This window comes from Carlito syrichta, unplaced genomic scaffold, assembly GCF_000164805.1.
Source record: "Carlito syrichta isolate Samal-C Ts95f unplaced genomic scaffold, Tarsius_syrichta-2.0.1 Scaffold302429, whole genome shotgun sequence".
NCBI classification, from domain to species: Eukaryota; Metazoa; Chordata; class Mammalia; order Primates; family Tarsiidae; genus Carlito; species Carlito syrichta.
In genome coordinates this window covers 235,984-256,559 of record NW_007246525.1, presented here as the reverse complement: position 1 = coordinate 256,559, position 20,576 = coordinate 235,984, and positions in this window count along the sequence as shown.

Sequence of the window (20,576 nt, the reverse complement as noted above, 5' to 3'; positions counted from 1 at the left end):
GAACCCACAGGCTCAGGCAATCCACTCACCTCAGCCTCCCAAAGGCGCGGGATTACAGGCTGAGCCACCGAGCCCAGCTAGTCATTTTCTTGAATATTTATAGTTTGTAAAAACAACAGGATCATGCCATATATATGACTTGGCATTTTGCATATTTTAACTTAATATTATAGCATGAACAAAAGTTTCCAAATCATTAGATACCCTTCAAAACACCCTTACAGAGACATTTTGCTTATTACAGTTTTTTATGAATAGCTTTTACATACATTTTCATACAAATTTGCAAACATTTCTTTAGCATAAATTCCTGTAACGGTAAATATTGATCAAAGTGCATAGTTTTTTTTTTGTTGTTTGTTTTGTTTGAGTTGGAGTCTCATTCTGTTGCCCAGACTGGAGTGCAGTAGCACACTCATGGCCACCCCAGCATCAGCTTGCTGGGCTCCGACAATTCTTCTGCCTCAGCCTTCCAAGTAGCTGGAACTACAGGCATGTGCTACCATGCTGGGCTAATTTTTTATCTGTTGTAGATACAAGGTCTCGCCAAGTTGCCTGGACTGGTCTTGAACCCATGGGCTCAGGCAATTCATTCGTCTAGACCTCCCAAAGTGCTGGGAATACAGGTTGAACCACCAAACCCAGCCCATAGCTGTTTTTAAGGGTCTTGATATTTCCAAATTGCCTACCTAAAAGGCTAGACCAATTTACACCTCTACTGGCAGTATAAGATTGCCCATCTCACTGTAACCCTGACCATTATTTTTAATATTTGCTAAATTGGTGAACACAAATTAATATTTTTTGCATTCCATTTGGCTGACATCAGGAACGGGACAGAGTACCAGGACAAGGACTGTGAAGTGGTTCAACTCTGTAGATTAGGAGTGACCCAGATATACTTCCTGCCTGACGAAAGGAGCAAGAATGAATATGTGGTCCTGTGGTCACTCTAAGAAACCGAGAAAAAGCTCTAGTGATAGGGGAATGAGCCCCAGGAAGATGTGATTGCCAATCCTTGTAGTTGGCCAAAAGGGTCCCCCAGATATGTGGGGAGCCCCACTGCCTAGCCAGACAGGAATACAGGAATAATTGTAATGTAAATGGGGCTTTGGAAATGCAGGTGTAAACTCTGGGTGAATTTATAGGGCTTCTTACCACTGGAGGCCTGGGTGTATGACTCTGGGGACCCTGGCTGGAAAGGAATCCCAGGAGCTTTCAGAGAAACAGAAGATGGGGCAGCCATATTGCTCAGAGAGCAACTGGGCGAGCCGAGGAAGTCAGGGCAGCCAGTGGGAAAGAATGTGAAGCTGGAAGCCTGGAAGGAGATGCTGTTCAGACACAGGCAGCTCCCTGGCTAGGGCGGGGCACTAAGGCAGGTCTCCCTGGACTGTGCAGGCACAAGCTGAGGGCTAGACTTGGAAGTGCAAACTCCCAGCCCAGGTAAACCAAAGGCAAAGGAGCTGGTCTGTGGAGGGTGTGAATTAGTGAGCGTGGTGACATGAGATGCAGATTAATGTTATCACTAGACCCCAATTCTGCTTATAGAGCACCGACTGTTAGCCAGGCTCACAGGTAGGCATTAATAGCACCTACTTTACCTGTGAGAACTGGGGCACACAATGGATAAGTAACATGTCCAAAGTCATACAGTTACTGGTAGAGCCAGAAGCTAAGTCCAGGATTCTTTTAACTCAGGTTCTTTTAAGCAATGCATCTGGCAATTGGTTTCCTTGGGTAGAACTGGTGGCAAGTTCTCTTCACTCTTGCCTTGCTTGAGTAGAGAATCTTTCTTTGCTGGCTAGGGTCCCTGAAAGGATGTCATTTAAAGGACAGTGAGAAGTTGTTTATATAAAAGCCCAGATGCAACAAAACTGGAAAGAATGGGTTTAGATAGCAGCAAGAAGGACTTAGGATAGACATTACAAAAAACTTCCCCAGAGTAAGAATCCTTAAATACCATCAGTAACCAAGAAAGGCCAGGGTGCCTCTCTCTGATATTCTCAGCAGTTGCTCTTTCCTACACTTTTCCTCTCCCAATATCCCATCCCCCCATAGTCCTTCATTGTGCATGTTCACCAGAGGTGGTCCTACTCACTACCAGTATGCTCTGAAATCCTAGGTCACCTGTGGGCGACAGAACAGCTGGTATTCAGCTCAAGCCAGGAGTGACCTGAGCTTTTGTCACCCACACTCCTCACCCATCTTTGCCTGTTGGGCTCTCAATATTACCCAGTGGCCTCCCAGCTAGCCAGAGAATTGATCAAGGAAGCATCACAGAGGATTAGCTGGGGGGTACAATGGAACAAGAATTGATCTGTCACACAGACTGCATTTGTGCTGTGCTACTACTGCTTGTGTGGCCTTGTGCAGATGCATTCATCCCTTGGGCCTTACTTTACAATTCTGTAAAATGGAGGATGATAATAGCTATCTCATTGGGTCGCTGTGAGGATATGAATAAGATTGTATATTCGGTCCATAAATATGACTGGAGCACCTCCGCTCTACCAAGTCCTGTGCTAGGCAACTGGGAGCACACAGATGAACAGGACAGTCAGACCTTGGTCTCAAGGAGTTTTCAGTCCCATAGCCCATGGGGAGCTCATGTGTGGGCCCAGAGCAGGGGGCAGCAGTACCCAGCTCCTGGCTTTGTCTCACACATACGCAGCATCTGCGACCTGCAAAACACTTTCTTTTTTGTTTGTTTTTTTGAGTTGGAGTCTCACTCTGTCACCCAGGCTGGAGGGCAGTGGCACGCTCCCGGCCACCACAGCCTCAACCTGCTGGGCTCCGGTGATCCTTCTGCCTCAGCCTTCCGAGTAGCTGGAACTACAGGTGAGTGCTACCACGCCCGGCTAATTTTTTGATTTATTGTAGAGATGAGGTCTCGCCAAGTTGCCCAGGCGGGTTTCGAACCCACGGGCTCAGGCAATCCATTCACCTCGGCCTCCCAAAGGCGCGGGATTACAGGCTGAGGCACTGAGCCCACCTGCAAAACATTCTATGCATCATCTCCTGGAATGCCCACAGCAGCCCTAGACAGTCTGGTACAATAATCCAGACTGTTCATGTTTCAGATGGGGAAATCGAGGCCCAAAGAGGTTAAATGCCTCACCCACAGTCATATAGATGGTGAGGTAGGCCCCATCTCTGGTGCTCATTGGGACTGTTTCCACAGAGTCCTGCCCATCACCTCCTGGCCCTCCCTCAGACCCACCACTGTCTCTTTAGGTACAGTACTGGCCACTTCAACCTTAAGCTAAAGCAAGGGGCTCCTAGGATTCCTGGCCAGCCACCTGACCCATTTCTAGCTTTATTTTGAAAAAAATTGTCAAATCTCATATGAGCTACAGGACAAAATGCCCCTAGTGTCAGTGGGCTTGGAAGAGAAACAAGGACTAGAAGAGTCCTACTTCCATTCACGTAGCATTTAGACTCATGTGATCACATGTTTTAAACTTTCTGTGACAGCACATTTGGGGTATATTTTTAAAAATCCCTGTATTGCCCAAATGTTAGAAAAGGATTATCTATGTTCATGGAGAGCTTTCTAGGCATATGGACCAGAGATGTAAGGTTAAACTGAACCAATGGGTGTAAATGAGGAGGGCAGTTACTCAGGCATTGGGTTTGGGGCCTGTTAATCACCTATTGATATGTAAATCAAGGAGAGTCCAGCAAAGGGTCAAGTGAGGGGTAAAGGACCCTTCTCTATTTTCCTCATTCTGGGGCAGAAACAGCTTCTAGACCCTCTAGAATTCAGAGGTTCTCAAACTTTTAAAACAGGGGGCCAGTTCACTGTCTCTCAGACCGTTGGAGGGGCAGACTATAGTTTAAAAAAAAAAAAAAGGAATTTGCATAGTTTTTTTTTTCAAACTATAGTCCGCCCCTCCAACGGTCTGAGGGACAGTGAACTGGCCCCCTGTTTTAAAAGTTTGAGGACCCCTGCTAGATTCTTGGCATGGGAGGAGGTTGCTTTTAGTATCAGACTGCAGAGAAGGAGAAATGAGGAAATGAGTATGACAAAGACTGTGTTGGATGCTTTCACATATGTTTCTTTCCTTTATTCTTTGCAACCATTCTGTAGGGTAGAAGTTGTTCTCATTTCATAGATGAGGAGACTGAGGTTCATTGATGTGAGGGAACTGGCCCAAGGTTCTAAAGCAGATACTTGATGGAGCAAGGGTTAAAATCCAGACCTCAATGGACTGCAAAGGCCTTACTCCTTCCTCTTTACCACATGGCTGTGAGAGAGCTGGGATGCTGGAATTGCTCCTGGGCCATAGAACAACAGGACCAGACAAGGGTAGGCCAGGCCAGACCAGGTGCTCACTCCAGGTGCTTCCTCGCAAGCTTTTCCTTAGTCCTCTCTTTCCTTCCAGAGTAAGGCTCAAAGGAAACGCCTCACCACTCTTCAAGCATTTGCTAAAGGCTGAGGACTGGCATCTAGTAGGGACAAAAAGAGAACCAGTGACCTCAGTGCAGAGGAAAGGCCCTCCTAGAACCAGTCTGACTTTCTCTGTACCCTTTGAGAGCTTCTCAGGAGCCCTTGCCAAGCCTCCACTACTTGGGTTTTTCCAGAGGTCAAGGGAAATTCCAGGAGTCAAGGATGTCACCACTTCTCACATACACAGTGACAGAATCCATAAATGTACCCGGTTGACCACACTCAGCTACAGTCTCTCCTTGGAATATGGGTATGTAAGCAAGTCTGTGCACACAGACACACACGAAAAGTGACAAGCGAATCCCACAAGCTACCAACAGAAGACCATATCCTCTCATCCTGGTACACTTCTGTGAGTGCCACCTCACACTGCCCTGAGTCTGTGCAGGGGTCACAGCAGTGCCAAGAGCAGCATCGACCACATGCTCCTCTGATTTAATCTCATCCTTTTCTTGTTCCCTTCCTCTTCCTCCTCCCAGACGGAGTTGCCTCTCTCTTCCAAAACGCCACCCATGCTTAGCTACCCCTCACCTCAACACACACACATCATCAACCAAGCTCTCGTTGTCACAAAGAAGAAAGCTGCGAGCTGAGTCTGCTGGGGTGTGGGTGGCCACAGGCCCAGAGAGGCCACAAGCACTTGTCCCAGTTGGCAGGAGGGTTCTAGAGAAATGAGTGGGAGGAAGCATGGTAGGAGCAGTAGGCCAGTCTCCAGAGCTCTTTTAGGTACTGTGGGCCCAGGCAAGAGATCTGCTTTAAGAAGATTCCATTAGGGAAGTACAGCAAGAGGCAGTACAACACAGTGCTTGAGAGCAGATTGGAGCCAGACTGCTATGTGACATAGGACAGTTACTTGACCTATCTGTGCCTCATTTTCCCCATCTGTAAAATGGAAATAATAACAGTAACCTACCTCTAGGGTGGTTTTGAGGTCAGATGAATGAATACATGCAAAATGCTTACCCAGGGCCTGGCACAGAGGAAGCACTACATAAAGGTGTGTTCTAGTTGTGAGAATCATACAAACCAGCATCCATAGCCCCACAGCCACACACAAGCACATAACCCACTGTTCTACCTCTGCTGTCATCAAATCAGCCAATAGATCTGCAAGCCAGCACTGGCAGAGGCTGTATGACCTAAGTAATTTCATTCATTATTCATCCTCCATCCCCTGGCCAGACCCTCTCTAAGAACTGAACTCCTGATTCTGACCCCCAGCCCAGGGCATGGCTTACATTGACTCAGGAAAAGTGCTCATGTGTATCTCTTTCCAAACCCACATTAAGTGATGCCATGTTCATAGCTTGAATTTAGCCACTGTGGGAGGAAATATACCATGGCAATTGGCAAAAACTACAAATCAGGGATGTTATTCCCTCCCAGTGAGCAAGTGATTAAATATTTCCCAGCACACTACTGCTTGTACCAACCGATCCATTCCTTCACATTATACCCTGGGGCCCTTCTCTAGATGATAATTGCTCTTGTTCCAGATTCCAGGTCCACCTGTGGCTGACTCCCTGCAGCAGTGTTGCCCCATCGGATTCATGGCCAGTGACTACTTCTTCTTGGAACCTCAGGGCTCTCTGTTGACTGTGTCCCTGCCCTTTGGCACCACACTTTGTCCAATAGGAAGTCCCCCTCACTGCTACCCAGGCCTCCATCTCATGTGAGTATAGGGGTCTCATGCCAGGACCCTGCCCCGTCCCCTTCCTCTTCTCTGCCTGTACGGTATTGGCCCAAAGAGCTAGCAGCCTCATATCCAAATCCTGAGAAAGCTAGGATGAGGCAGTTGCTATAGTTCTGAAAAGTAGAGTCTACGATTGAGCAAGTCTGATGGTTTGCTGTGCTAGAAAGCAGAAGGCTTGGAGGGAAGCCCTATCCGAGGTGGTGGTCGCCTTCTCTTGCGGTCTGAGTGGACCAGTTTATTTATTCATTAGAATAAAAGCTGCATGAGAGCAGGATTTGACATGTTTTTTCTTTTTTTTCCTCATGTGTCCTCCATGCTTAGATCAGTGCTGGGCACTTACTAAATGTTCAATAAATATAAGTTGAATGAATTTGCTCATTCAACAAATGCTTCTGCAAGCTTTTGCTCTGTACCAGGCCTTTTTGTTTTGGATTTTGGTGATACAAAGAAGGACAAGATATGGCCCCTGCTGTCAAGGAGCTTCTGGTCTCTTAGGTCACAGAAGTGGGTATTTAAGTCCAGAAGTCACTACAGGATGGCACATGAGTCCTAGAGCTGGTGGGGGCAGGGGCAGAGGCTCCCAGCTTCCAGACCAAGCTGGGGTGCTATGTGGGCCAGAGGAGTCATGGCATTTATCTGTATATTCACAATAGACTGTGCTGGCTGCTGGCTGCTGGGTGCTGGCTGAGGTGGCTGCACAAGGCCTCTTGACCAGAACACAGCCCTCACCCCCTCACCCCAGCCCTGCCTGCCCAAGGGAGCTGAGCTGTTGGCCAAGAGAGAGGAGTCAGGCAGGGAATCCCAGCTCCTCCCTGCCCCTGACTGGGCCCAGAAGGGCCTGGTATGCTTCTAATATCAAGCAGCAAATTCAATCAGGCAGATGAGAATTCCTATTATTTTAATATATTTAGAAGAGAATTTAAGGTGGATTTTGTTCCATGCTGTATATTTTTACAACATGAGGTCAGGCCACTTTGATAAATGCTGTAATGCAGACAGGAGGGGGCCTTGGGAAAGGGTGAGAAAAAGAGTAGAAAGAGGGAGAGGGAGAGAGAAAGAGACAGACAGAAGCACAAACACAGAGAAAGTGATAGAGACAGGCAGAGTCAGAGAAAGAGGCGGGGGGAGGGAGAGACAGAGAGAGAGAGAGAGAGAGGCAGCGAGAAAGACTGCATGTGGATCTCTGGATCCATCTTTTGCACATGTCTATGACTCCATGTGTTTCTGAGTCTGTTTGTTGTTCGAGTCGACAAATCCATTTGGGGATAAATAGGATGATTTTTCCACCTGCAGGAAGCGAGGCAGCCAAAGGCTGATTGGGGCTGCTCCACTCTGCTGCTCTCAGAAGGCCTTGGGCTGGGACTCGGGTTGCTCCTGAGGCCGGGGCCCCTGGCTCTGCTTAGAAATTGAGATGCAGGCAGGCTGCCAGAAAGGCAGGGGCAGTCCAAGGAGCCTTAAAGGCCCTCCTCTTAGGTAATCCTCTGCAGGAAAGGGGCCCTGAGCCTCCAGATGCCCCCTGCCCTGCTGGTTATTCCATGTGGCTCCCTACTCACTTTCCCTGGAGAAACCCATCCTGCTCTCAGAGCCTGCACACATGGCTCCCAGCACCCAAGACCAAGGCCACTGGAGCACAGGGACTCACAGTGCCTTTCTTGAGGCCAGAATGCATAAGCATGGCAGGAAGGGTTTGGCTAGCCGGGTTGGGAGAAAAGTTTTTCAGTTTGGAGGCTGGGGGATAGATACTATGAACTTTGGAGGACTTTGTCAGCACAGAAATATTTGGCTGAAAGTTTTCTCCCATTGTCAACTTGGGTAAGTTCTCAGTTTCTGTAGAACTTTCCCTGGCTCAGAGTCCTGTGGAAGGACCCAAGTGATTAAAGCTTGTGCCAAAACCTCCCTGGCCCAGTGCCAGTCTGACAGGTGATCTGGGGAACCACTGAATTCTACTCTGGCCAGGTTGTACCCTTACAAACCAACGTGATGTGTGTTTGCCCCTTGGAGCCTTCACCAGGATCTAGAAAGTGGATCAGGATCTGCTTTCATTGGCTACTATAGTGGGTACACCCCAGGTCACTTGAGAGGGACTCGGCTTTGTAAACTTTTCCTCTAGGAAGGAGGAGGCAGAGGTACCCCATCTGCTGCCTCTGCACTCCCAGGCCCCACAGGGTGCCAGCTCCGTAGGACAGCTCACAAGAGGGACAAGTCTGCCCCAATCATCTCTTCAGCCTAGCTTGGTGGTCTCTTTTTTTTTTTCTTTTTTTGGAGAAGGGCCAGAAAATGACCACATAAATGACTAGAGGATAGGGAAAGTGAGAATGAGAGAAGGAAAAAGACAAAGGCAACATTGTTATCTCTTCCAAAAAACCTGTAGACATTTCTTCAAAGCAGGATGATGGGCCAGGCTTGTGGCTGCTTCTGACTCTCTTACCTTGGAGTAAGGTTAATGTTCTGGAAACAAAGTTTCAAAATTGGAGGCGGCTCAGTCTTTGCTCCTACTGTTCACCAGAAGACAACAAGCTGTTTTGTGGTTTGTCCCCTTCCCGGTTCCCCTTACCACCATCCACCCCCCTTGCATCCACTATCATCCTCCAGATCAGGCCTAGCCACAATCATCCTCATGGATGGCATATTCACCAAGGTCAGGCGATTTGACCAGCTTGTGGCCCCTTGAAAAACTTCTGCTGCCAGCTTTCAAGGGCTGGGGATCAGGAGATACTCAATCTTATCAATTTCTGTCTCTATTATACCATCAAAAGCTTCTACTGGGTGCCTGTGGTATGTATAAGGGTATCAAAAAGGAGTATTTTGGCAGAGAGGATAGAAAATGCTTAAGAATTGTGAAATCTAAGGTAAATGTCTCCAGGCAGGGAAAGGGCCCAGGTGGTGGGCTTACTACTGAGACCTTGAGCCAAATCCAGGGCAAAATAGAAAAAGGTCACATTAGGGTCTGGGTGGCCATGGAAGAGTGGTTGTGAACTAAAGCACAGAGCTTAATTTAGGAACCAACGCAATGGCCTAGAGTGTCCCCCAGGCAGGGACCAGGAAGCAGGGACTGGGATACTCCTTAGCCTGGGCTACTGGGTGGCAGGTAGAAAGTCCCCTTCCCTTCACCTGCCAGTGTGGCATCAATGGCAGAAGTGGTATCCAGGATGCCAGATCAGTGAGGGGCCTTTGTAGTGTGGCCCAGGCAGAGCCCCCAGGTGCTTGCTTAAAGGTACCCTAGAGGCATTCTGGCTTGACACCAGTGACTGGAGAGGTTTCTTTTCAGAGGGTGTGTATGTGTAGGTGAGGGATAGCAAGTACAATGTGTGTGTCAATTTCCTGTGCATGCATCAAAGAGGCTCAGGCATTGCCTGCAGCCTCTGCAGTCTGGCAGAGATGAAGAGCATGCACAGATGTCCAGCCCAAGGCCAAGCTTACCTCCTCTCAGAAGCCTTGCTCTGAAGACAATTCCCAAAGTGTGGTCACCTAGCATTCCTCTCCCACCTTACTGGCCTCTGGGGAAGCTGGAGTCTTCCTATCTGTAGTTCCAGGCAGAGTTCAGACCAGGCCCCTGGAGACCTGGTCCCTTGCAGCTACTGCCTGGAGCAAGCTCTCTCTCACAAAGGATCCTAGCCATCTTGCCCTCCTTGTCCCTGCCTTCCCTGCCCTCTTCTCCTCTTTTCTCTTCTCCAGCAATTCCCAACAGTCATTCAACTGAAAGCCAAGCGTCCTGCCCATTTTGTGCCCCAGTTTCTCTAGTTGGCTCTGGCTACTTTCTATCTTCTATCTTCCCAGAATTACCTCTGGGCTTTCTGTCTATACTCACCCCAAGTTTCCCATGTTCCAGTCCTCCAAAGATCTCCAAAGTCCAATTGCTCTGGCAATTACCACTGGTGTAGTCAGCTTTCAATTCTCTCTGTCCCCAGTAAACTAGGAAGGGAAAGACTTCTCTCTAGGTCTTCACTTGTATCATTATAACCTCTCTTGAGGAAGCAGAGCTTTGTGCCAGAAAGCTCTGACCCAGGTGTTAGGGGCCTGGGCTATATAGTCTCAGCTCTGCCACTGCCTCACTGTGCAACTTTGAGCACCCACTACCCCTCTCTGAGTTCCCTGTTTCCCCAGCTGTCCCATGTTGGGATTGGACCCAGGCATTTGCCAAGGTTCATCCAGTTCTGAGATGAGCTCAACCTGTGTGTGTGATGGGGCAAAGGGCGAATGTGCTGACTATCGCTGTAGCTCCACACATGACTGTCACCAGCACCAGGGGCTTCCTATGTGTCTGGCTGGTCTGGGGAAGGCCCATGTCAGAGGCTTGAAGTTCAAAGGAAGCACTCCCAGCTACTTTGGCTCCTGATTCCCAGCCCCTTCTCCTGTGTAGCCCTTCTTTGCCTGGCAAACTAGCCAATCCCCATTCCTTTTCAAGAGCCCTCCCTTCATCTGGCCCCATTTCCCTTCCCTGGCCCCTCACCCCATCACACCCCTCTTAAATGCTGGGCCCTGCTCAGGGATGGATGGGCCCTTTCTCCACCTTCTTTCCGGTGTTTCACCAGCCAGGAATTCCTTTGGAAAAAGAACCTGGAAATCCTCTGTCTTTGGGAAGTGCTGGCCCCTACCCCAGTGGCCCAGCTGCCGAGCCCAGCCTGCAGCATGTGTGTTGTGTGTGTCGGTGTCTGGCCCTGGAGACTTATAACCTGTGGTAGGAAGAAGGTGCCGCCTTTGGAAGTGTTTCTTCTATCCTCAAACAAAGACCTGTGGCCAGAGCCCCCGGGGGAGCAAACAAACAGGGAGAAAGCAGCAAGCCTCACTCTCGCCTCTTCCCCCACTACCAGTCACCGCATCTCTCCCTGCCTCATTCTTGGTGGCTGGGTCACTCACTCCTTTTTACCTTGCTTCCTCTCCCTGGGTCCCATTTTTTCTACGATTAAAATGTCTCTCATATCTGTCCACTCATGCCCATCCCCACTGTCTCCCCTCAACCTGCTTCCAAAGCAGCCTGTAGTTCACAATAGCACCAGATCCACTTTCCTAAAGCGCAAATCAGATGACATCCCTCCCCTGCTCAAAATCTGTCCATGGTTCCCCATGGCCTACAGAATCAAGTCCTAACTAATGAACTTGCTGTTCAAGGTGCCAGCTTTCCTTTCCAGCATCATTTCCACTACTGGAACTCCAGAACCCTGCACCTGAGGCACACAGTTCTTTCCTTGTTCTCCAAAGCAGGACCCTTTGCTGGATGCCCCACAGGCACCTCAAACTCATCATGTCCCAAACCAAATGCCCCACACCCACCCTGCTGTCCCTCCACAGTGTCCTAGTGCCTAGAATAGCAACACCACACCCTCAGTGGGCTTCTCACTCTCCCTTGCAATTGGCATCCCTTTGGGGAACAAGTCCTGTCAATCCACAATGTCTGCCAGCTCATGACACCTTCACATCATCCCCATTGCCATCACCCCAGAACAGAATAGGATCATCTCTTGCCTGACAATGACAGTAGCCTCTTTCCACAGTCTCAGTGAGATACAGGTCAAACTCTGATCAAGTTCTGCCCATCCATAAAGCTGACCTCCTAGAGGTCCCATGACCATCCCAGTCTTGCTTCCCAAGGCTGCCTTTTCAGTTCTTACCATCCTGAGCTCCTTGCAATATCTGGACTTGACTCACAAGTTCCTAGTTCCTGTTCATTGCTTTCCCTTTCGCCCTTCACCTAAAATGTCCTCCCACCTCTGCCTGTTCAAGTTCCCTGAGAGGCTATCGCAAATACTTTCTCCACCAGGAAGCCTTTTTCCAAGCCTCCCTGTTAGAAAGGACTGGTCTCTTCTCTAAACATTCCGTGGACTTTCTGTTTAGGTATAGTGTAGTGGTTACAAGCACAGCCTCTGGAGTCAACCTCCCTGGGTACAGAATCCCAGCTGCAGGACTGCCCAGTTCCTAGGGCAACTCACATAACCTTTTGAGCCTCAGTTTCCCCATCTGTTAAATGGAGATAGTTGTAGTTACTGCCTCTTAGGGCCCTTGTAAGGATGAAATGATTGATCTGTGTACAGTGCTTGGGACGGTGCCTGCTATGGGGAAAGTGCAGCACTGGTATTATTGGTGTTCTTATAAGTAATGTGACCTCCATTACTGGTCTGAGAGATCCGCATAGGCAGGATTCAAGGCAACCCCCTGTTGTCACCCACACTAAAGGGGTGCTGAGATATTTGCCAGCTGAACTAAGGCTACCTGCTCCCCAACACCTCAGGTCCCTGCAGAGCCCAAAATAAAGGAGAGAGTCTGAGAAACAGGAAATGTCCTCCCCTCTCTGATGTGTGTGGGGCTTAGGAAGCAGGACAACCATGGCAGCATCCAAGACCCCCACCTCTCCTCTGAGGCCACCGTGCAGCTGAATGTCCCTGCACATGAGAGTGAAGGAGACAAATTGGAGGGAATTCAGGGAGCAAAGTCCCTGAGCCCTTAGGCAAGGGCAGGTCCAGCTGAGGAGGCAGATGAAAGCAGTTCCATGTGTGTGGCTTGGCTGAAGGACAGCACTGGGTGTGGCAGGGGACATGATAACTGGAGACAGGGATTCCAGCAGTGCAAACAAGCCGAAGAGGGGGAGGACTGGAGTTCTGTTGTGGTGGGTCCACTCTGCTCTGGAGAATAGGCTCTCAAGAAGCAAGCCTGGAGCTTCCTGGAGCCCCAGGAGGGCCTGCAGGCCCACTCCAACTGTCCTGGACAGAGGACTCACCCTGCTGCTTCCCAGGGCTGGTGGTTCTGTGGCCCTGGCAGGGAAGGGAATTGGGCCAGCCTCTGCCCCAGTCTACCCGTAGCTATCTGAGACTGGGACTAGGGTGGGCTCGGTCAAGGATCTAAGGTCCACTACTTTGCACAGCCTACTCTGGGGGGTGCTATGCACTATGTGCAAGTCCATGACGGGGCTTGTGGGTTCTGAGTCCTCTTGCTCCCTCCTTCCCCTGCTCCCCTTCCCTCTCAGCTTCAACTCATTGTTTTCAGACCATGGACCTCTGCCCTCTCCTCCCGGGTACTGAGGGGCAACTCAGGGGCATGGAGAGGCTGGGAGGAAATATTGGAAATGGCCTCTTCATCCTCCCCTCAGATCCGGGCTTCATCGTCCTTGGGCCAAGATAAATAAAGCAAGCAAGGGAGAGGCCTCTGCATGCTCAGCGCTAGTGGCTAGGCGGCCCCTGTTGTGGGGGTGGTGGGCCAAGTGTCAGCCTACCCAAGGCTGCTTTGGGCGCCTTGAAACCCTCCTCCCAAAGGAATGTGGTGGAGGGGTTGGCCAGGCCAGGTGCTCAGGAGGAATCAGTGACATGAGGAGAAAAGCAGAATCCCCACTTAGTGGCCTCTTCCCAGGACAGAGCTTTATTGGGGGTACTAAGTCTATGAGAGCTCTGGAGGGAGAGCTAGGGTACCTAAGAGGAGGGGGGAGTTTAGCGATGGGGGCAGTGGCAGGAGACTTTCCCCAGCTACACCCCCAACCCCCGGAGCTTCCAATTTGTGTCCACTTTCTGAGCTCAGAGAGTTGGAGGGCCCTCAGAGTGTGGAACTGGGAGAACCAAAGGCCCAGAACACCCAAAACTGAGGGTTTCCTGGGGGTCTCAGCTGGGCACCTTTCACCCTGGCCCCTGAGGTGGTCAGACTGTGCCCTTGAGGTCATGGCTTAGCAAAAAGAACACAAATCTTGAGTGAGACAGACTCGAGTTCAAATCCAGCCTTTGTGTTGTATTTTTGAGTCCAGGACAAGCCGCCTGCCTTAGAAAAGCCTTATTTTCCCATCCTAAGATGGAGAGCAAAATCTCCACCTCATAGCACTGTTGGCAGGCATCAGTGGACTCATGATGGGCAAGGGCCTGGTACATAGTAGGCATGAGTTTCTTTTCCTTTCCCTGCACTGGATGTGGGTCCCAGGTGGCTGGCCATATGAGGCATGATCCTACAGTGCTCTGGAGGGAGGAGCCCTTGGCCAGCTATTGCTCCTGTGTTAACTCTTAGGAGTCCCCACTGACTCCTCCCACCCAAGGTCACAGAGTGACTTTGGAGGTATCAAGACCCTTGCAACCTAGGCCAGGCAGAAGTGGCTCTCTGACCCTCCAAGTCGTTTTGCCAAAGGAGGTTTTCCAAAGCCTCTGGGTTGGCCCTTTGTCTCCTGCCATCTCTGCCATCCTCAGCCTTGCACATGGCTCTCCCACAACTCTGGGCAGGCCTCTCTGCCAGTTCTGTGATCAAGTATTAACCCTACCCATGGAGCTCTTTCTTTGAGTTTCATATTGTCATAGCCATTCTTTGCCTTTTGGACTACCCCACTACCTTCATCCTGTTCAATGCCAAGAGCCTACTTCTGGGCTTGCTTTGTCACTTGCTGCATTTAGGAAATCAGTTAAGCAAGGCTGGACTGAAGATGTCCGCCAAACAGTGGCAAGGGTCAAAGAAAGGGGCCTGGAGCTGGAGGCCAGGAACTCTCAGGGCTAGTTCCAACTCCTCATCTTACTCTTTGTGTAGTCTTTGCAACTACTTCCTCTTTGAACCTTTGTTTTCCCATCCATAAAATGGAGGTCTCAATTCTTACACCTAGGGCTCCTGGGAAGGGCACAGGTATCAATAGCAGTAAGATCCCTGAAAGAATGTTTTGGCTTGAGGACCCAGAACTGAACCTTTTGACTTGGCTCAGTTCTGGGCCAGTGGAGGACAAGCAGAATACCCAGAGATCCCAACAACCCCAATTGCTGTCACTTAGCTGATTTTATTTGGTTAGATGCTAAGATCACCAGCTCTTTACAGTCCACTGGTTCCTCTCAATTATCTGTGAGAAAAATTACTCCATGAGTTTTGAACCTTCACTTTTTGGTATCCTTTGTGTCTAGCTTAAATTCTCTCTGTGGCAGTTCCAACTGAGGCATATACATCTCAGATACCTCCTAACCTGGCTTCTCTTTCCTTTCCCCCTCAACACGTGCCCTGTTCTCAAAATAGAGAGCAGCGTGGAGGGCAAAGGATGGCCTTGTGCTTGACCATGGGGTAGTGTCACTTGTCCAGAGGCCTTTCAGCTATCCCACACCCTCAGCCTCACCCTCATGTTACCCTGGCTTGCACCGCCCCAGCTGGAATACTTGTGGTCTCTAACTGGCACTGGAACTAGGGCGCCAGCCCTGACTTTAATCTGCTCTGGCAGCTCCATGGCATCGATAAGCTCCAAGTTTATGGCAGAGGAAAAATGAAACCCACATTACCCACCAGGGTCCAGGCCCCACCCAGCAGAGCCAGGCATGTCCTCCAGTGGGCAGCGAGATCCCCCAGCTGTCCCTCAGGCCACTGTGGAGGTGGGGTAGCCGGTGCCCTGTGCTGCTGCCTGTGGGCACGGCAACCCCTGTCCTGCCCAGCCAGCCTGGCTGTTCTCCTCTCTCAGCTGGGCTGCTGGAAGGGCTTCCCCAATATTTGCAATGGGGGCAGCTCCCTCCTGAGTTTGAGGTTAAAGGGGACGCCTTCTCTAGGAATCTGCAGCCAAATTGCTGAGCTGTTCACAGTGACCTGGAGATAATGTTTGGAAATCTGATTTGTGATAACATAATGTTCCTTTTAAGTAACGCTGGCTGGAGAGGGAAGGAGGAAAAAACGACCAAGAAAAACAACCTTATTGAGGTTTAAAAGGGGACGCTGTCGTGGCCGCCTCCTTAATCTCCCAAATCATTTTCCTCTTTTTCCCCTCCTCCTCCTGCCCTAGACCTGCTTTTGTTTATAACAATCTCTTGGAAAGAAGATTGAAAGTGAAATCTGTTTCCTTGCTTAAATATATATATTTAAAGGGGGGAAGAAAGTGTTCTCTCCCCACCCCCGCCTGCTCCTCCCCTGAGGCTTGTGGGTAATTTGAGGGCTGCCTGCTCTGGGCTAGTCGGTCAGCATGGGCTCTCTGGTGCCCACTCATCGCCCTATCACAGAAGAACCATTAAGGCAGGAAAACAAGCTGGGGGTGGGATGGGAAACTGGAGGAGGGGAGGCAAGGACACCACTTATTCCTTGACTCCAGGCACTATTTTTATAATGGCTGCTGGCCAGCAGTCCACTATCTCCAGAGTAGAATAAACACAGTATGAGGGGACAAAGTTAGACACAAAGCAGGACTTCCACTTTCATTGTTTAACACAGTGTATGTGGCCTAGTAGTAAAAAGAGTTTAGAAATTTTAACTGCATCCCCTGATGAATGAGTGACCCCACTTTCCCACACCTATCTGGACTAGGGCTTACTTTGTGACAGAGGGAGGGTTAAGATGAAACATCTGTGTCACAGCAGGTGAGGATGGGGTGGCAACTGAGGGGGCCTCCCATTGAGGAGGAAAAGCTTGTGTAGAGAGATGGTCTCAGTGGGGGGTGATAGATATCTTGAGAGGGACCAAGACACCCAGCAGTGGCTACCATGGCTATTGTCCCACCAGCACCACATCCTCCCCACCCCACCCCCGTGTCTCTCTCTCTCTCTCTCTCTCTCTCTCACACACACACACACACACACACACACACACACACACACACACACACACTCTCTCTCTCTCTCTCTCTCTCACCATGCTTCTCTGCTCTGCCAGGCACGTGCCTGACATCTCAGGTGGTATCTCATGCACCACCCATGGTCTGGCCCTCGCCCTGGTGTTCCACGGCTCCTGGCCCAGCCCAAAGCCAGCCAACAGGACTAGCAGGGCAGGATGGGGCAGGCTGAAGGGAGAAGGAGGTGCAGAAAGCCTGCCATGCAGCCAGCATGGCTGCCTGCCAGCCCGAGATGGATTCCTCCGACCTCGACTTCTCAGGAACACCCGCTTCCCTGAGCCTTGGTGCCGGGATCCCCGCCTGCTGTGGACTGTGCTTCAAGAGGAGGAACAGAGAGGGCTTTTTGGTGTTCTTTTCAGGGGGCCTTGCTCCCCCCTGCCCCATCCAGGGCATGTTATTACTATCAGAAATATCAGACGTTTCAACTCAAATTAAAGTCAGGTTAAATATCTCCACTGCAGAAATTCCACATGGTTCCAGATGGAGAGGAGTGACTCCCTCTCAGCCTTCTGTCTTCATTCCCTCCCTCCCCAAGAGTGAAACAAAAGCATGAACTTAGAGTGTGTTTTCAGACCATTCAATCCAATCTTCTCAGCTCATGGATGGGTAAACTGAGGCCTAAAGTAAGAAATGGTCTTGCCCAAGTAGTTCACTCAGAAAGTTAGTGGCAGAGCTAGGACCAGGATCCAGGGGTCCTTATCTCTAGCCCACAGTGTTGTTTTTTCATAGCACACATCTGCAACCCTGTCAGACCTGGAACTTCCCTTGGCCTTGAAAACTTCAAAATTGCCACCAAAGATGGCACCTCTGATGTTGAGACAAAGGTGGGAGGAAGCTTCTCTTTACTCCTGACCTGCGAAAGTCACATAGTATTGCTTGATACAAAAGCCATATAATCATGGGCTAGTCCCTACCCTACTCTGGATCTCAGTTTCCTCATCTGTGAAATGAGAAAAGCAAAAGACCATTGTTTCCATTTGATCTGAATCCATTTCTTCTTTCTGTAACAGACACCAATGTTTTTGTAGTAAACTACCCCTTCCCCACTGTGAGTCCATGTGAGTCAGCTCCAAGGGTTGACAGATGTTCCAGCCCTGGCCAGCTAGAGCATTCCATCATATTAGTTGGAGTGATGAGTCTATGCAAAGTCATGTGACCCCAGCTGGGCCAATACGAACCCTCTGAAAATTTTGATAAAAGTGTAAGAAAAGAGACATTGGGGATTGGCCAGCTGGAAGATACCAGCCTAGAGTTTCAGGAGCTCTGTGAGAACAGCCTGCCTGAGAAGTTCACTGAAAGAAGTGGGCATCCAAGAGATAGACAGACCTCACTTGAGCCTGGGGTCTAGTGCTACCTGACCTTGTATTTCTAACATTTATGTGAACTAATAAGATCCCCTTTTGGCTCAGACCAGTGTAAGTTGGATTCCTTCCATTTGCAATAGAAAGAGGCATAGCTAACACAAGAGAGATTGGAGATATCACTGAATGGTAGAGTCTGAAGGGATCTTAGGTGATTACCTAGTAGAGACTTAGAGTCAATACAGTGAATGAATAAACCAGGGTCTGAGATAACCATGCTCTTCATAAGCTGATACAAAACCTCAGACATTTGCCAGTTGCATTCTTCTGGCTGTCTTTCCTGTAGTAGACAGGATTAGGCTTTGAAGTCAGATAGATCTGGCTTTGGGTACTGGTTCCTTCATTTCCCATCTACACAGTCTGGGGCAAGCACCCTCTTTAAGTCACAAGTTTAATCCAAGCATGGAATGAGGCACTATGTCAAGACTTGGAATGTTAAAACAGCAGATATTTATAGGAACATTTTCTAAAGGCAAAGGGATTGACAAACATCCTTAGAGGAAGTTGGAACAGGGCTGGCTGGGTAGAGATGCCTCATAGGGTTGTGTAGATTGTGCACAACTCTAGGGAGTTCCATCCACACAGTCTATGATGAGAAGAGAACATCCTATAGCTGTATAGTTCATAATCCCTGCAAACTTACATAGTAGCCCTAAGACTGTGGCACATTGAAATCGACACCTGTGTCTTCTTCACCAGAGGCATATTCAGTTTTACCTTTAAAGAATTGGAACTACGAGAATAATATTACCAAGAATCTATTGCTGGAAATATGGTGCAATTAATCTTCTATTGTGGCCCAGGGACCTGAGAATACCAAAATATTGCCCAGACCAAAGCTAGCTCTCCCCACAAGGTTCCCAGGAGAGAAATATGCACATAGAACAATGGCAAAGGAAAGCAAAGTAACACTTCATTGTTAGCTGAGCTTTGGACCTCAAACCTCAGTGCAAACTCTTGTATGCTGGGAAGGATTGTGCAGCCTAGCTTTGAGTCCTGAGGGATCTCTTCCTACCACAAAGCCAAAATTGAATCTCAGCTATTAGCTCACTCCTATTGACTACAAGGAAGAAGGAGACAAAAAAGAGAGTAATGGCTGGTTAAAAGCTGTTCCCAAGCTAGCATACTGTCCTAACCACGTGGGTGAAGGAAAAAACAGAAGAGCAATCCACACCCTTACCCTGATATTTGGTACATAGTGATTTGACCCACTAATTAAAGATGACTCAATCAGTGTCCTGATAGTCAATGGGTCTTTCTGGTGGGGGAAAGCCCTAGCCCATAGATATGTGTGAACCTTGAGTTAAGAAGTAGGTATGAAGACAGTAAAACAGTAGACTGAGTATATATAATAGTCTCCCTCTCATAGTCCAAATCTTTAGAAATGATAGACACTATACATTTTTAAAATTCACAACCATTTCGAAATACACTTGACAACCAATACAAAGAGACAACAAAGACAAAAGACAGGCATTTTCAGATGTTCAAGCACTCAAAATTTTTTATCAGCTACAAATACTCTCCGATATAACCCATAGAGGATATGTTACACTAAGAAACAAAATGAATTCAAGCCCAAGAAGGGAAAATTAAGGAATAATGAGCAAAGAAATAAGCAAACCTGTAAGAGAGTATGTCACCACAAGAGGTGATTGGGGTGGCAGCACTGGGCAGTGGGTAAAGTGTAGGACCGCAAAGCAACAGAGGTAGGAAAATGCATACTAAGTTTCTTGCCTTGTTTGGAGGAAGGAAAGACATATGAATTAATGCTGAATGTTGATAGAGAATATATGTGATTTAGTATGTGTATTAAGAATGTATGGATAAATCTTAGAAGCTTAGAAATAAAATGTATACTTTTCAAACCATTGCTAAAAATGAAATGGAACAAAAAAATTCTGTTCATCCAACAAAAGACAGTAAAAGGAATGAAGGGAAGACAATAAGAAAGCAGGCTCAATAAAAAATAATAAAATTAAATGGCAGGAATGAGTCCTATAATATAAGCAATCACAATAAATATGAATGTTGGATTGCCTTATTAAAAGACACAGACACTCAGTTTAGGTCAAAAGGCAATTATGGCTATATGCCATTTATAAGACATATATATAAAGCAAAATAACACAGAAATATTGAATAAGAAACATAAAATAATGCTCAAGTGCCAACAAAAATAAAGCAGATGTAACTGAATTGATGTCAGACAAAACAAAACTAACTGCAAAAGGTATTTAAAAAGATAAAGAATATTTCATTAATAATAAGTTCAGGTCACAGCAAAGACATAACTGTAATGAACCCTTGCCACATAAGTTTAAAATAGAGATCAGCAAATTCACAATTGTATTATAAGAAATATAACTTTCTCAGAGGGAAATGTATGAACTTAAATGCACTTATTAAAGACAATAAATACTGAAAAGAAATAAAGCAAGTTTTCAAGAGCTAGGGAAAAAAACAAATGAAAATGAAGGAATCAATAAAGATAAAAGGATAAATTAAAAATTAAAAAGCTGACCAATAAATGAAAAACTGATTCTTTGA